This window comes from Adiantum capillus-veneris, chromosome 22 (genome assembly GCF_014529385.1).
Source record: "Adiantum capillus-veneris isolate H3 chromosome 22, ASM1452938v2, whole genome shotgun sequence".
Classification (NCBI taxonomy): Eukaryota; Viridiplantae; Streptophyta; class Polypodiopsida; order Polypodiales; family Pteridaceae; genus Adiantum; species Adiantum capillus-veneris.
Genome location: NC_140952.1, coordinates 90,688,888 through 90,705,008, shown reverse-complemented (window position 1 = coordinate 90,705,008; position 16,121 = coordinate 90,688,888). Strand labels below are relative to the sequence as shown.

The following is a 16,121-nucleotide window of genomic DNA, read 5'->3' as shown; positions in this document are numbered from 1 at the left end:
GTGTATGGCCCGTTGTCATCATCAACTACAACATTCCCCTGTGGTTGACTACCAAGAAGGGGCACCTGTGGCTAAGCTTGATTGTGTTGGGGCGGTATAAAGTGAAGAATATGGATGTGTATCTTTGTCCACTATTGGAAGATCACCAACAATTGTGGATTGGCATAGAAGTGGTGGATATGAGCCGACACACAGGTCGACACAATGCTTTGATCAGAGGCATTCTAATGTGGACCATGCATGACTATCCCAGACTAACAGAATGCTCAAGTGATCTATGCTCAAAATCAAACACTGTAAATCTTGGTTTTTCTCAAGCTTATCTATTGTCATGTGTATACATGCATGGACTCAAACAAGCGGATACAGAGCATGTGTCACATGTGGACCTAGACTGAATGCACGACGGGCACCCTCATTGAGGAAGCAAATCTACGAAGGTCATTAAGAATATCTTCGAGAGAATCATGTGTTACGTGACAGCTTTTTGGGAAGAGATCCACCGAGGATGTTTGCACAAGCATGGTTAGAGCAGAAGGAGATGTGTGATGACGGTTTGCCCCCAGGGATGAAGAGACTCTCTCTATGGTACGAGTTACCATATTGGCCCTGACTCATCATCAATCGCTTGCTTGATCAAATGCACATATTCAAGGATGTGGGTAATTTGTTGTGGGACCACATGGCCAGCAAGAAAGATACTTTGGGAGCCAGGGTTGACCTTAGAAATGTGGATGGTATGGAGCAATATTGGCCGCAGAAAGCATCCGATGGATCAAAATTTGTGTGTGGACTTTAATATTATTGCTAGACATGATTCGTAGTTTATTTTACCGGTGGCCATTGAGGGATGTTTGTCTCTTGACGTCCGTAACACACTTGCGAAGTTGATGCAATGGATCTCACAAAAGGAGATCAATGTAGACTCCATACCATTCGCCAAACTAAACAGTGCGGAGGTTGTGTGCATGTTTGAGAAACACTTTCCTACTACCATGCTAACCATTCAGGTGCATCTTCTTGTTCACATAGTTGATGAGGTGGAAATAGCTGGCACAGTACATTCCAAATAGATGTTTTTATAACGTTTCATGAAAACACTTAAGGGATATGTGTGTCAGAAGGCACGTCCGGAGGGTAGCATGGCAGAAGGTTGGCTGGTATCAGAGTCCCTAATTTACATTGGAGAGTAGCTAGACAGAGTTGATAAAACCCGGGACACGCTATGGCGAACCATAGATGATGATCGCATATCTAGGATTGTCATGTGCAATCTTGGTGTTGAGAAGAATATGGTGGAAGATCTACAGGATAAAATCAATCGATTCTGCATGCTTCACAATCTAGTGATGCAAAAGTGGATTTCACAATAGGAGGATGCAAAGCAAGAGAGACAAAGGGCACCGATCGAGTGGAGACGGAGAAGACGACCGGCGATGCATTATCCGGTGGGTCTAGAGAGCATACCAACATTCATGAGCTTAAGATGATTGCACAACCGATTGAAAAGTGCACAGCAGTGCGGTGAAGAAGTGACTGAGGAGGAGTGGGAGTACTCTCGAGGTTGCGCGACCAAGGTAAGTTTGCAATGTACGACTAGTGACTTTCTAGATGTTTGAACGGCCACTCATAATCTTTGTTGGTTGTAGTATAAGTCATACACAGCAGCATGGTGTAAAAGTCGACATTCTAGGTGGAACGGATCGACAAAAAGCGTGTTACTCAAGATTGTGGAATCATGGAAAAATTTGAACAGTCTAGTCGATGACGGTCCTTTGATGCAGATGCTATGGTGGCAGAACTCACTTACTTCGGCACGCTACAAGAGATTTTGAGGATCAATTATAGAGGATTTTTTGTCGACTTGTTCAACGTGCAATGATTCAAGATAATCATGGAGGGTCGCAACGCTACTATGCGTAGAGGAGAGTCTGGTTTCCTTGAGGTGGATTCAACTAAGAAATGGACTGACCTAAGAGATACTTTCGTACTACCCGAGCATTGTGAACAAGTAAGTATGTAAATAGTTAGCATCCAATTTTAGAATTTATGTGCTTGGAAGCTCTCATCTAAACTATGTGGATCTGGCAGGTGATATTTCATCCTACAAAGTCTACATCAAACTGGTGGTACGTCATAGAGGGAGCCCCTCATAGTGCACGGACGTATAAGGGCTACCATGTGCCAATCACAGCGGCATCAATGGAAGAGATTGGAGAAGATGCTCAGTCAGAAGCCACTGAGGTGGTGCCAGATGAGCATCAAGCTGCTATTGAAGTGGTGCCAGACGAACATCTGTCTAAACGAAGAGCTCTATATAGGTATAGTAAGTTATGCTGAGCTATGCGAGGATGAGAGAGAGACCTCTTAAAGCCATAAATATTGTATTTGAATAATTTTGTTCCGTTTTATAATATATATTGTATTCACGTGGCTTTTTCTCCATTCCTGTCTATATGCATCATTGCGTTATTGTATTTAATCATCATTGCATCCACTCTAGGTACGTATGCTCCAGGTATGTTCTCACAAGGAGAGACGACAAGCACTGCGCTCCGAGTGTGATGGAGATTGAAGCTGCAATCATGAAGGAGGTGATCTGTCTCTACTCATAGATGTTGCTCATCCCACCACAGATCTAGTTGATCGGGTGAAAGAGATGCTAAGAAGCACCACTACTGCTTCTTAGAGTCTCTTCACCCAATCAACTAGATCTAGTGGTAGGGCGAGCAGCATCTGTGAGCAGACACAGATCACCTCCTTCTACGATTGCAGCTTCAATCTCCATCGCACTCGGAGCATAGTGCTTTTACAAATTCACAATAACTTCAACGAAATCTCTCTACACATGAATCCCTCCCCCTTTATGAGTCCTCTCTCTCTCTATCTCTCTCTCTCTCTCTCTCTCTCTCTCTCTCTCTCTCTCTCTCTCTCTCTCTCTACTTGTCCATGTTTTCTTCTCCATTCATTCAATATTAAGATTAAATTTTCTTGTGTTTAATGCAGGTATGGATGATGATGAGTTTCTTTCTTCTTTGTCACCCTAGGGGAAGTGGTACGAGGACCGTCATCACTCTAGAGCACCATCAAGTCGTTCTACTCCTTCAGCGTCTCCCCCTGTTTCAGAGCATGCAGTGTGCTCTGAAGCTTCGATGTCGACGAGACGATCTTCAGACTCGTCTAGGCACCGACGCTCTAGTGGTGGCGGTAGTGGTTGTTGTAGAGAAGCCACCGCTGATTCCTCAACACCACCTTATGTTCGACGAGGCTCTTTACCTTCCCCTTATTTGCCCGCCCCCACACCAGCCACGACATCGCCATCTATGCACGGTTTTGCACGGCTATTGGCCGTTCCTGGCTACACACCACTACCTACTCCTCCGGGAGTCACCCCAGTTGACACTCCTCGCTTCGGGTCCCAGACTCCAGTGGACACACCTGATGTCCGTACCCCCATCAACACGCCGTGAGAGACCCCTACCAAGACACCCTGGTTCACACGTCACAGGCGAGAGGGCTTTCCCTACTCCATCGACTTCAGTGGCGGCATCATCTTGGATGATGGTGGTAAGAAGGTGATCTCACGCATGCGTGGTCTTTGCTCTCAGGTGTTTAGACACTACATACTAAACACCTGGAGTGAAGTACCAAGTGAATTAAAAGACAAAGTCATCAGCATGCTGCATGAAGAGTTTCTCGTGTCAACACGGGATGAGTGCTTCAATGAAGACCTGATGAAGGTTCGAATGCACAAATACTGTAAGCACAAACGTTCTAAAGTGCAAAAAGCAATAAAGCATGGGTGGAAAAGATCAGATTGGTTGGCCAAAGAAGACTGGAAGAATGCAAAGTGAGCAGCACACGAGAATCCTGACAAGTGGAAGCAACAAAAGGAGGCAGCGAAAGCGCGAGTAGAGGCAGGGAGCTTGACGGGTGGGCATCATTTGAGGCTGATTTTGTAAGTTGCTCTTTAGGTTTGGTAGTTATGTCTTTTATACTTTTAAATTCTAACATAATGGATTCTTTGTATGTTTTGAATAGTGGTTGATGACAGGACGTGACCCCACATCGTACGAGCATGAATACGCAGGCAGAAAGGGCTTAAACGTCCTGATGGACATTCTGAGTTCTCGCAACGGCATGGTTAGTATTAGGGTTTACTTTTTTCTATTTGTTGTATTGTTTTGTAAATTTTATGTTTATACTTACAAAAAGCTGTCTTATTGTTTTTTTTTGCAGAATCCGATAGATTTGCCACTTGGACGTGATGAGACGTCTGATTAGACGACGTCAATCTAGCCGTAGCTAGACAGCATTAGTTTCCTTTTGTCATAGCATGTATAATGAGATGATGTGTATACGTCTTTTTGTAACTATTGGAAAACCATGTATATTTTCTCAATAATGAAAATGGTGTTGTAACTATTACATTTGCAAAGCTTAACAATCAAGTTATTTTGCCTATGATGTGTACAATTGTCATCAATTTACTTTTGTCAATCTTGTATCTTTATTCTGCAAACAATACTATGGATGATGGAGTTAATGGTTATATTGTCTTGTGGGCGACTACTTTGGGTCTATACCTTGCATTTTCTTTCAAAGGTGAATCTGGGCTTTTCTTGGATTCATTTAGGTTTACTCTATTATTGAAACATTCAATAATAGAAACATTCAATATAATTGATGAATGCCCTGCCACCTAGAATTTTTTACTCGCGAGCGTCGCTATAAGTGTTGCTATATATGGCTCTGCAACATCGCTATGAGCCTCACTATAGGTAGCCTGTAACCGTCGCTATATATGTCTCTATATAGAGACGCATATAGCGATGATTATAGTGACATTGTTAGCGGCGGTCTTAGCTAAAAACGTCACAAGTGCACACAACCTTTTGTAGTGTATGGTAGATAAAGTTGTTATTTAACAAAAAGTCAACATATATTATATATGTATTTCGCATTGTTTAGTGGAGAGTTGAGCTCTTTAATAGACATTCAAAATTGAAATAATGCAGTCTAATTCTATAGACTATCACTAACTTGCAAAATCATGACAAGGTTTCGAGCTTGCCTTGAAAAAAATTGACAAAATCTGGCAAGATTTAGTGTAATTATTGATAGATGCTTCAAACTATGATCTAAAAATCGGGATAGTTTTTAGTTTATTATTTGTCTCTAATTTCTTTGGATAAGAAAAATATTTATGGCAAGCTCTGCAATGTGCACTAACCCTTAAGGTCGTTCAACTTTGAAGTAATTACAATTTTACTCCTAACTTGACAGTGTTGGAAAATAACCGGGGCCCAATGTATTTTAACCGACTAATATCGTAAAATCTCGGTAAGATTTTGAGCTTGCCTTGAAGAGAAAATAGTAGAATTGTCGAATCCCAACTTGCCGTGATTTCCTTTTGGTTGAAAAAAATATAAAGCGTCTAGCAATAAGTATTCCCAATTTCCCATAGGGCACAAAGGCCACAAAGTGTCTTGACTCACAATTGTAAAGAGTAGTCACAAATTACAATGCACATTGCACATTAGAGAAGCTAAAAATAGAGAACAAATTAATATACTCACAAAGTACTCACAATGCCAGAAGTTAAAATAGGACATCGGGATGTTTGACCAATGACGAGTCTTGACTCTTGAGGGTACTGCCTTCGGTTTCTCGGGGCGCCATAGTCCTAGTCGTTCTTCTTGTCCACTTTTATGGTGGTTAAGGGGAGCGGCCGGGCTTGGCCCGCGCCCGACTCCGAAAACAAACAAACTCTTGAGGCTTTGTCTACAAGACATAGGCGGCAACGGCTGGTCCTGAGCTAGGCAATGTGAGAGGCTGGAGCTAGCGTGATAGGTTGGGCTATGCTGGTGTTAGTCAACCAAGTCATGCCTCAGATTCGACAGCGACGGGCTCAACGAGTTAGAAGCGGATGAAGCATGTGAGCGCCAGCAACTCGGAGTCCATAGCTAAGACGCAAGGAGTCAAGAGCACTAAGCCAATGAGGAGGAATGAAGAGGTGTAGGCAGAGATGAAGGGAATGAGGAGTCGGGAGCAAAACTCATGACTCGCAGGCTACAGCGTGTAGAAATATTACTTAAAATGTCCTTGGGCCTTAAGAAATTAGGGGCTGTAAGTTGCAACCTTGTATATACGTTCAAACCACACGGCCAATGGCCATGGACAAACCCCAACGCCCGTGGGCCGTCGCCTAGACTTCAAGCTTCAAAAGTTGAACCTCCATAAGCAAAATACCCCTCAAATTTCAAAAATCTTCAAAATGTCCCCAATATATATTGGAGTCGATTTTTGAAGGGCACTAATAAGAGATTGATCAAATTACCTTCCTTCGAATTGAAGGGCAACTTCAATTTGATCCCTTCAAGTGCAGGTTTTTCACCAGTCAACCCTTCCTACGCAAGGTTGGCAGTTGTTTGAAGGGCAAAAGGGCTTCAAAAACTATCATTGGAACTTCTAAGGGTTGTTACACATCATGTGGCCAACGATGGGTGCGCTCGCATGGATTTCAGCCGACGAATACTGATTAGTCGAGCCAAAAATCCAGTGCCCAGAAACAGGGTCGGTCAAAACCCCTTATCCATCATGGAGCAGGGGTGGATCCTTTGTCGCGACGTCCTCAATCAATTGACACAACCAATAGGCTATGTGAGCTTTGGTAAAAAACTGGTGGGTTATTTAATTTTTATTCAAAATTGGACTAGCTGATGTGTAAAGCACGCCCGCCCATCTCCAAACTCCGGCCAGTGCCTACCCATTGATGTGTGTAACCAACCTAACTTGTATGCGTTCAAACCTGTTACCTCACATAGTCATGGATTTTGGACAAACCTAGTGCCCATACTTCAAACTTCAAAAGTTGAATCTCATAAGCAAAATATCCCCAATTCTATAGTTTACTTTAGCGTCGGTTTTTGAAGGGCAATTGAGTGGCCAACCCTTCTGATGACGGATCAGACAAATTATCTTCCTTTGGAGTTGAAGGGCAACTTCAATTAGATCCCTTCAAGTGCAGATCTCTCAGGTCAGGACTCCGACGACCCCCACCATGGAGTCTAGACAAAGTAAACAACAGAGACTCGAGAGCAAGAGAAAGTGAGATGCACGGGAGAATATGGAGTTTGCGTCTTGAGCGAGAAAACGTAACCAACTAAAATTCTAGTTTTAATACCAAAAATACCCCTCAAATTTAAAAATTTCCAAAATACCCGCAATATTTTTTCATGAATTTCCAAAATGCCCTTCAAATTTTCCAAAATTCCCAAAATAACTCTGATCGTGAGATTAAATTTCTCTAAAGATTAAAAAGTTTTTTGCTTTTCATAAGAAGAGTGATTGTCTATCAATACAAGATGCTAAAACTAGAATTTGAATTAGTTATGTAGGTTTTGGAGATGAATTGCTTCATTATTTTTAGACATAATAGCCTGTCTTGTGAGGTAATCTGTGACAAATTACATGCTAACCACTAAAAAATGCATCTCAATTGTCAAAAAAGAATAAAAATTAGAAAAGCTTGATCAATCCAACCAAATTAGATACATGGGTACTTTGGGAATTTTAAAAATTTAAAGGGTATTTTGGGAATTTTGACAAAGTAGAGGGGTTTGAGCTTGGCTTTAAGAAAACAAGGAAATTTACATAGGTTTTGGTGTAATTACCAACAAAAGCTTCTAATTTTGAACAAAAAAATGAGAGAATTTCAAGTTTGTCCTTACTTTCACCACGCCATCAAAGTATTTATCGATATGCGCACACACACACACACGAGGGGGGAGAGGGGGGTCTCACTAATGTATTTAAGGTGGCTTTGGTAGTTGAATGTAGCTCCAATGTAACCCCCCTTCTCCCGCCCTTCCCCCTCCCTTATGTATACGATATGAGTATGAAATAATGAGGGGCCAATGAGAGGCTATCCCTATTGTATAAGCTTATGTACAAAATCCAAAACACCACCATTGTATACTCACGCGGTACCGTACGGAAAAACACAGTGAGTCTCCTAGGAACAAATATCACTTTGCCATCACACTCTTTTTGTGTCAACCCATAAAATCTTATCATTGACTTTTGGAGCTTCAACAAGTCAACATACACATTGTTAAACTTATTGTAGCGGAAGAATTTGTTGTCTTCTAATGGCATGTCATCCTCCACATACTAAAATCCGCCCAACAAGCTGCAACATCATTATTGGCGCACTTTTTTGCAACACTGACACTGTAAGGTGTTGGCAGAAACCGAAACAAACCTTTTGTTTGATGATCGAGTGTGACACTTCTATACAAAGCTTCATAGGCTTTGAAACTTTTTCATGAGTTGTCACACACCTCCATCATCTATTGAAGCGACACAATGCTCTTTACCTCACTGAAATACTTCTGGCGCAAAACATTAGCAATACCAACATTGGATGGATCATCCAGTAGCTCAACCAGGTCCTTTGGCTTGATGATATGCGATAGCAAAGCATGTCCGCTTGTTTGAGCATCGTAATCAATTTCCATCATCGTTCGAGCCAAGTTTCTGCATATTGAATTAGCGTTACACTAACCTATAGAACATGTAGGAAATCATAATCTTGCATCTATATTCTTATCGAGTTTGACAGACACGTTTCTTTTGAGCTCACCACTTGAGGATAGAAAGGAAATTGTTTGTCTCTTGTGCTTACAAATGTGGTAGCCTAGGGGAACGTGTGTGAGATGATTGATTCACCGATGCATATTTTGTGAAGTGTGTTGTAGTTGAATATAATTGTCTAGTCGACACTCCTCTTTTTTTTTTACTTTTTCATTGAGATTCGCCATCTCATCATTTAGTTGCTTCGTCTTCTGGTTGGCTTCCTCTCTAACTTGCTATAGATCTTTCAGGGACTTATCTTGCAATGATGAATAGGCAGCAAAGAGATGTTTACTTGCTTCTCTTTCATTGACAAAAGCTGAATACAATCTCCAGTACTAGTCGAACAGTCCGTCTCTTCTATCTCCAATAAAACGCAGAAGCTCAGTGACATTACAAAAGGGTAGTGGTGCATTAATCGTTGGATCACCAGGGTAAATGTGGCCATCAACCCGTATGTTGATTGCCTTGTATACAATGCTTCATAGCTGATCTGCAACATTGAAATTCGATGTGCCAAGTCGCACAGTAGCATAATCTTGCTCCAAATTAGCATTTAATCGATATCATTTTGGCCTATTAGTAATTTCTTTCGATGGAGGGCAATTGAATGACATGTTCATTAGCTAATCAAGCAAATTAGAGAGAGAATGTGTAATGGTGACTGCTGCAAGCAGAAAAAGTTGGTTATAGAGCAAAAAAGTGGAGAGTACTCAGAGATAGTAGAAAAGAATTATGTTGTGGAGGCAAGAAAGAGCGGGAGTGTAGCTCAATCTCCTTTGAATTCAAAATGTTGATCATGAGAGTTTTAGAGAGAGAAATGCTCTTTCACGCAGAGGTATTGGAGTTTTCCATTGCTCTCACGTAGAGCTAGAGTGGGAGAAGCATGGGGGGGGGAGAGAGAGAGAGAGAGAGAGAGAGAGAGAGAGAGAGAGAGAGAGACAGAGAGAGAGATCAAAGAAAGAGAGTGGGAGAGAGAGTAGATTTGCAACCTTGGAGGATCTGCACTTTTTGTCAGATGTAGGCAACATAGAATGTCCTCTTGATGATTGGGAGGTGGAAGTGACAAGAGAGAAAAGGGGCGATGGAGAGAAAGAGTTGGCTCACATTTTAGAGAGAGAATGCAATGAGAGAATATGCAAAATTTGTTTTTTTGGCAGGGGGACTTGAAAAGTGATTCTTTTAATGAGAACTAAGTGAGAGAGTGTTTTATATGCTAGAAAAAGAGGAGGGAGATGGAGAAAAAACATTTTAAAATCCAGCTACCCACCTCTCTCTTGGGTTAAAATAGCCTATTTTCAAATATAAAATATACAAATAGTAGTTTTAAAAATCTCAGTATATGCCTTTTTGCCCTCTCTTTTAGGCTTGGTCAAACTTGGCTTAAGCTTTAAGCATTTCCTTAAAACTGCCAAATAAAGAGGCCCTCCTATACCCCATTCCCTTCCTAATGGTTGATCTACTGTCTCAGGACCATGAGATCAATAACGTAGATCTTGTAGTTTTTCTATGGGAAAGAGATTGTTATTGCGTATGATTTTTTTGTATTTGAAAGATCTGATGCTTGCATCGCGCACAAGGACACGCCATCCTATCATCCGTATTCTATCTACCAATGATGCAACAATATACAAATCACTCTTGTTTTATAAGTACACACCCATAACTACATGAAAATGCATGTGCGTAGATCTAGTACAAACCATAATCTAATATATGCGGATTACTTAAATGGACCGAGCTAATATGGATTGATCGTTAACAGACTGTTATTTTTTAAGATCATTTGCAAATTTTGAAGTCTATGTGTGTTATTGAAGTTTTTTTGCGTTTTTGAAGTACAAAAATCGGTTTTGAAGACCATTTGCGATTTTTCTACCATTTTTCACTGGCTCTATCTACTGCACATTCTCTAGCCATGTTCGATCCCCGCACACCTCGATCTAGAGGTGCACAAAAATCAAAACCATCGGGTAATAATCTCGTCTTTATTGGTCAATTCCTATATTTAAGGCCCTCGATGTTCCATAACTACATGACAATTAATGCATGTACGTAGATCCAGTACAAACTCTAATTTAGTACTTGCGGATTACTTAAATGGATTGATCCAATACGGACCAATCCTCAACAAACCGCAAATCATTTGCCTTTTTTGAATCCATTTATATTTTTGAAGTCTATTTGCTTTTTGAAGTTTGTTACGTTATTTTACTTCGTTGCATTAGGAAAAATATGGACTCTCCTTGGGCCTTTTTGATTAGTGAAGGCTTAAGGGAGAACCAATGAGAGGGCTCTTGAGATATCACCTAGAGGGGGAGGAATGGTAGGGGTGCAGCCTAATTGTCTCCCTCTTCAATGCTTGTTTCTTAGAGAGAGGTGGGAGGGAGGCTAGGTAGGGGGGGGGGGGGGGGGGGGGGGGGGGGGGGGAGTAATGGGGGGAAAGAGGTGTCATAAAAGAGGGAGGGACCTTCCAAAAGAAAAAATGTGCAGGCTTAAAAACCCTAAAAAATGAAAAAAAAAATTAAGTGTCAAAATTGACTCATTTGCCTCCAAAACTGTTCCAAAACATAAACTAACTTCAAAAAGTCAATTTCCTCCCCCAAAATCCACTTTTCTCTCCCTCCCTCACTACTTTTCTCTCCCACACTCTCCCATTCTCTCTCTATAGTCAAGGCAGCCATAGCCAAAATCTTTCCACCACTCTCTTCCTCTCTCCATAGCTCCCCCTTCTGTCACACCTCCATCAACCCTCTACAGTCCCACACCCCATAGCCCACATCTCCACTATCCTCTCTACCTCTCACTCCTCCCCTCTTTCTCTATCTCCACTGTCAAAGCCACCATAGCCACCATAGGCAGCTCACCTCACCCTGGCCTCCCCTCAGCTCCTCATTCTCTCTCCACAGTACCCACACACAATAGCCCATAGCCTTGCCCACTTCTCTCCCTCACCTTCCTCCCAGCCATTTCCAATCCCTTCCTAAGCCCAACTTCCCAAGCATGTCCACCGCTAACACGCATAGACGGCCCAAACCAGAGATACAGGAGATTGTGTTGCACAACACAAAAAATTCAGAGGGGGGATGGATCCCACAAGTATTCAAGAAGGGTTCATGGGTCTACATGCAACCCTTCAGTGCTGGACCTCATCGCGTACGATGTCGAGGCGTATTGGAACGCCATTGGAAGGGAAGACTATTGGCATTCAAAGAAACCAAGTCCGGAATGGTGGCCATTGTGCAACACGTGTACAGTGCAGCTGAGATCCACCTGAAGAGAGATTCAACTCAATTTGCACCTCATTGTAAGTCCTCATGGTTTAGCTATCCCATGCATATATCATGTTTACGTGCATGCGATCATTATGTTTGACTAAGGGCATTTGTAAAGATGTTTTTCCATCCAGCTTAGTTGAGGATCAGCCGCTTGAGTGCCTCTCAGGCACGTTCATGGTTGTACATGCTCACATTGGGGAGCTTATGTTTCCTAATGTCTCATCGAAAAAACTTACCGAGCAGCAAATATTCATGTACTCCCACAAGTACGTGGTGCCGAAGTCAAGCCAAAGCTATGGTAGGTTAGAAGCCGTGGAGACACCCTCATTACAGAGTGCAGAATGGCCAACTCCAGACCATTGGGCCTTGCTTTCTTTCAAGCGCAAGGTGCTGCAAGATTTCCAAGGGTCCCTAAAGTTTGGTGAGGGAACCAGATCGGTGGGTCTCACTTGGCATTGTCCCATTCATTTGTTTGTGCATGCATTCCGCTCTCTGCCGATTGTAGAAACACCGACAATGTTTGCTTGCGAAGAAGTTGACATAGATGCAATGGAGACCATTCTAGGTGTCAATTCGGGCCATGTTAACGGTTTGCATGATGGTGACTGTTACAAGTGCAATGTGTCCCCCACACAGCTTTGCCTTCGATATTTGAAAGCAAGGTGCACCTTGTATGCACGGTTTAGCTACGAAAGGTGGATGCACAAACGTGCCAAATGGATACCCTTGCAGCTGACAGCCGAAGAGGTTCAATCCTTTGAAATTCGTGTCCGCATGCCCAATAATGAGGTGGAGGTGGTTGTAGTGAATCCGCATTGGACTCTTGCCAATTGGGAACACTTTGTCATAATGGGATTCGAGGATGTCGGCAATGCAAGTTTCAAACTGGAACAACGCAAGGTCTGCTTTGTGCTTGCTTAGCTACCTTTTCTTAATTTTTGTGGGTATTTGTATTTTGATTGCCCATTTTTTGGTTGTGTAGATTGGAAGGCAGATGGAGGCCACTATGCTTGTTTACAAAGATTGGGCTACAGACGAAGTCATCTTGTCTAAGTGAATTGGCTTGTAACTTTAATCGTTTATATATTGGATATTTTATTAAAGATTTTGAAAATTTTTAAGGTGTTGTACTTAATTTTGTATTTGAGTTTTAAGGTGTTGTGTAAATTTATTTTTAAAACGCATATTTTTTAATTTTTTTCGAGATGGAATATGTCTATGTAAGGGGGACCACCTCCTCATCTCACCATTTTCATCCCAGCATTGCAAAGAGACCTAGCATACCCAATCACGCAAAGAGAAGACATGGCTGCTACTAGTGCTTTAGATGCATTCCTTACTGAGGCTGGGCATGCAAATCGCCCTGAGCTTCAAGCATTTTTCACAACCCAACCCAATTTGGAAACCACCTTGACCGTCCACTCTCAATCTCTTGAGCACATTACTTCATACATTTCCACGTGCATGGGGAGATTCATTGTTGAGTTACCAAACCGGCAAGGGCAATGGGTCCCTAAGGGCCTTCTGCACCACATCTACCAAGGGTGTCGACAGGCCATTTCATCAGCGGCTTGCATGCTTTGCCACCATAGCACAACCCGCCAAACAATATGTGCGGCTTGAAGCTGATGATGTGCGAGCAATGAGTAAGGGAAGGATCGGAAACACTTTTTTCTCTGTCCAGGCCATAATGATCTTCCTTCTTCACGAGTGCCCAGCAGGCCCTAACGTAGTGCTACCACACTTGCAGATCGGCGGGGTACTGGCTGATGTGAAGGACCCCAAGCCCGTGGCCATTGACACATCCGCAGAGGAGAGAACGTTTGCCTTGACCTACCTTGTAGGGATTCAAGGCTTCTTGGAGGCCTCTCCATCTGTCGGTTCATCCTCGGGACCGCCAGAAGGAGCCACCACTCGGGATGCCATTCCTGAGGTAGAGATTACCCGCTTCTCCTCCATTGTGGTGGGTGGGGAGGAGTTTGTGTTTATGCACGATCTGGAGAAATCCTTTGAGCTTCGCATGGATGAGTGTTTCACCATTCTCGATGCCCATGGAAAGTTTGAGGTTGATACCACCACCTCCCATGACGATGATCTCCTACTGCCCATGGGGAATACTTTGGCGAACACAGTGGCGATTGCACAAGCCGAGGTGGTAGCGGCCGAGCAGGCCAAGGTCTCTGAGGTGAGGAGGAGTTTGCGGTCGTGCAAGCCATGTGTTTGGCTAAACGTGCAAGAGTGGATTCACCATCACCTGCTGCAACACCTGTTTTGCTTGATCCAAAGGGGAAGTCAAGTGTGTTGGTTTGCATTTTTGAAGTACACAAGCCGTTTTGGAAGTCCATTTTCATTATTAAAATTAAGTCTATTTGTGTTATTTTTATCGTGAACCATTGAAACACAGTTATATCCTAACAACTAAACCTAGCACCTTCGTACATCCAAACACATAAGCGACTAGCCATACCTAAGTAAAAAACTGAGTGGGCCTAAACATTTTGGCAAAGAGACTGTTAACCTAAGCGGCAAGCCCTAAGTGATAATTCTTAAGGGTATGAATATTGATTTGCCCTAAGCGGCTAGCCCTAGTTCAGCGGTCAAACGGCTAAATAACAAAGCAGGTGGAACTAAGCGGCACAACTAAGCAACTAAATACCTTAGTACTTGGCCCTAAGCGGCCAACTGTCAGGACAATGGTAGGACCAGGCACGGCCAAGGGCCACGACGGACATGCAGTCAAGGGGGTCCCTATATTTAGAATGCCAAGGGCCTATATAGGGCATGGCTGGGTGGTGATGAGCATGTTCCAGTCCCCTTGTCCTTTCACTGGTATCAGAGCAAGGTAGGAGGAGGAAGAAGGGAGCTATGGAAGAGGGGAGATGGAGGTCGGCCATGGAGGTCTCGCATGGAGTTTGTATGCTCTCTCTCTCTCTCTCTCTCTCTCTCTCTCTCTCTCTCTCTCTCTCTCTCTCTCTCTCTCTCTCTCTCTCTCTCTCTCTCTCTCTCTCTCTCTCTCTCTCTCTCTCTCTCTCTCTCTCTCTCTCTCTCTCTCGTTCCCATGGCAGGCACCCGACAGCCGACAGGGTGTGGGTAAGAACCCTTGTGGCAAACAAGGGTTCTTAGTGCTTTCTAGCCACACAAGCCTTGCATGTCGTGGTCCAATTCTCTTGGGATCACCCCTTGCTAAGGAAGTCGATGAAGAAGAAGCCCGTGGGTACGCGAGCTTGGCAAGGAGATCTGTCAGGTGCAGGAGCACCAAACTGACGGTGCGCGGGCTCATCAGAGGCACAAGGGCCTGCTTGGCGTTTCTCGACACAGGGCCAAAGCCCCTCCTGCATGGCATCATCCGCCCCAGGCGCTCCAAGCACCTGCGTGCTACCTGCTCACGGCCATAGCTACGCTTATTTTCCCACTTGAGGGCGCCTAAACCCCTTAGGGGTAGTGGCCATACACAAAAAAATTAAGCATAAGGGGCGGTACCCACAGTGGATACCCCACCCCCCCTACTCCACTCTACGTGCGAGTACTACAAGGCCAGAAAGGACAGCATCGATGAAGCGGGCACACATTCCGACAAATTTTTTTTGCGTATTACGCAGAAACTCAGAGATTTCAAGACCACCAATTTGGCGGAGTTGCAGTACAAGTTTTTGGTGAAATCAATTACCGCTTTCAAGCCTAATTGGTTCGGCTATCAAGAACTTGTGGAATTCCATATACGGCGGACAAATTCAAATCACTCTCCACCGGACTACTCTCGATTTTGATGGAGTTAGCAAGGCTCATTATACTTTGTAAGTGCTTTCAATATCAAGTATTTTTTCTGAATACTCCTTGCACCACACTGTGTAGCCATGGATTCGGATATCAATATGACATTTGATTTTGAGCAAAGTACTCATGATCCTGCCAATGATGGCCTGCGGCCGGATCCTCTCAAGGAGAGTACCCGCAACGCTACGGCAGGTGAAGATACTTATGAATTGCTCGATATTCAAGAATTTCGTGCACTTCAGACACGCATGACAGTCATGGATGAAAATTTTAAAGCTTTAAATGAAAATGTTACTAAACTATCCACATTACTAATTCAATTAATGCATTAGTAGTCTAAGCGTCCTGCTAACACGCACATGCATGAGCACGTTGCCATACAAGGGCAGGGCATTTCTAATCTAGGGCAAGGCCCAAATGCTGATACGTTGC

The 16,121-nt window shown here is 43.3% G+C and overlaps 1 pseudogene; it reads left to right on the top strand.

Moving 5' to 3' along the window:
* Positions 1-331: 331 nt before the first annotated feature.
* LOC147429777 (uncharacterized) lies at positions 332-1,490 on the top strand (annotated as a pseudogene).
* The last annotated feature ends 14,631 nt before the right edge of the window (positions 1,491-16,121 follow it).